This window comes from Nematolebias whitei, unplaced genomic scaffold (assembly GCF_014905685.2).
Source record: "Nematolebias whitei isolate Nwh7 unplaced genomic scaffold, NemWhi1 Nwh_scaf_3277, whole genome shotgun sequence".
NCBI lineage: Eukaryota > Metazoa > Chordata > Actinopteri > Cyprinodontiformes > Rivulidae > Nematolebias > Nematolebias whitei.
This window is the reverse complement of record NW_023621822.1, coordinates 3,059-5,154: the sequence shown is the minus strand read 5'-3', so window position 1 is coordinate 5,154 and position 2,096 is coordinate 3,059. Positions and strand designations below refer to the sequence as shown.

Sequence of the window (2,096 nt, the reverse complement as noted above, 5' to 3'; positions counted from 1 at the left end):
TTGTCATACTACAACAAGTGACACGTACCCACGTGATCTACTACACTAAGAACGCCATTTGAGTGAAATAGTTCAGAAAAATTTTAATAAAAGTTTGAGTCGAACATGTAAAATTTCAGTGGTAACTGTGGAGTTTGTTTTTCATTTAAATTAAGTGTATGTGCTGATTATGTAAAAATACTTTGGGATAAACAGGAAGCCAAGCACTTTGGTAACAGTTTCTGTTTTAAATGTGCTCTATAAATAAATATGACTTGATTTGACTTTCTTTTGTGTCCACTACATATTGTTGACGGTTTCACCACCTGTGATCAACGTTTTCAGGTGTGCATCAGTGTCCAGAGGTACGCCTTCCTGCTCAACCCATTCTCAGCTCGTCACAGGAAGCGTCGTTATTATGTGCTCATCTGCATAACTGTGTGGATGGTGGTTGGCGTGGCTTGCTCGCCTTTTATTCTGATGCGGAGCAGTAGCACCACCACCAGTGCACCAAATATCAATGTCTCATTTACCCAGCCACCTTTGTCCTCCACCAAGCAACAACTGGGAACAGATTTCAACAAATCGTACCCGACTGCTCGCAAAAGAAGCTGTTTTAACGACCTGCCGCTGCGTTGAGTGTCCACCCATATGGCAATCATATTGAAGACGTTCAGCGAGCTCTTTGGTTTTGTGATTCCTCTCCTAAGTGTCAGTTACTGCTCGGTTCGCATCGCCTGGTCCCTCAACCGAAAGCAGAACCAGGATCAGCAGAAGTCGGCGTCGCTCAGCCTTGCAACACGAAGCAGACTCCAGTCGATCACCTTTAACAGTCATACAAATAAAAACCAAGAAAAGCACGTGAGCGGTGAGAAGAGGAGAGCTCTGGGATGGTGCTGAGCTGCTCTGCTCTCTTTCTGTTTTGCTTAGCCCTGTACCACATCAACTTCCTGCTCTACTTGATGGTATCACAGAACCTTGTGACCCACTGCGCCACCATGCTGGCTGTGAAACAGTTTCATCCAGTGTCTCTGTGCTTGGCGAGCCTGAGCTGCTGCCTCAATCCTCTTCTCTATTACTTCTTCAATGCTGAATTCAGGATGCACCTCCTGCGCTCCTCCTTTGTGTCCTCTTCCATCCTCTCCTCCCCTGTCAAATCCCCAACATCCCGCTCAGACCAGGCTACTGAGGATGGGAAGTGGCTGCTCGGAGAGGGTGAAAGCTGAGTTTGCTTCAAGTGTTGCCTAAGCTAAACATCTCAAATGGACAGCAAATTGCAGTTTTTAAACATTTTCTTTCATCCAAAGAGGCTTAAACATAAGGAACACCTCAATCTGAGGGCTCAGTGCTTAGCTCAGAGACAGATTGATGTGATGTGAGGAAATTCAAGGTCAAACCTTTCTGCTAAAGCCTCTCAGGAGGATGTGTAAACTGTCTAGAGGTTTTTATTAGGCCAGTAAAAAGGCCCAAACTGGACAAGATCATGTCGGATGTTACAACTGTTTTAGTGTAAATCTGATCTGAAGAGCTTTAAACAGACATTTTAGATGTTTTAAGTGGAGTTGAGTGAAAAGGTTAAGAAGAGGTATCTTAAACGTTGTAGATGGCTTTTTAAAATGTTTTAAATTTGACATGATTGACCATTTCAGATGATTGACATGAATCATAATCACTGAGCCGTTAATCATAATCTTCTTCTTCTTTCGGCTTTTCCCTTTTCAGGGGTCGCCACAGCGAGTCATCCTCCTCCACCTCACTCTGTCATCTGTATCCTCTGTCCTCACTCCAACTACCTTCATGTCCTCTGTAGTAGTCACGTAGGTACGTGCCACTAGTTGTAGTATGACAATATATGAGATATATATGCATACAATATATTCACGAGTTCCTCATCTTTCTGACTGTGTAATGTCGTGCATTGAATTTAACAGAAATGTAACGAGAGACGTTATTTATCTTTGAGCCATCAAAATGAATGCGGTCATTTATTTTCAGAATCAAAGTTTAACATCAAACATTTACATTAATTTGGCAAAATATGAAAATAATAACAGACAAGTTTCACAGAAAAGGGACATCGATCACTCTGCGGTGAACGAGGACTTTGCTTCAGATAT

At 42.7% G+C, this 2,096-nt stretch overlaps 1 pseudogene; it reads left to right on the top strand.

The window, feature by feature from the left end:
* The first annotated feature begins 324 nt into the window (after nt 1-324).
* Nucleotides 325-1,227, top strand: LOC119429587 (annotated as a pseudogene).
* The last annotated feature ends 869 nt before the right edge of the window (nt 1,228-2,096 follow it).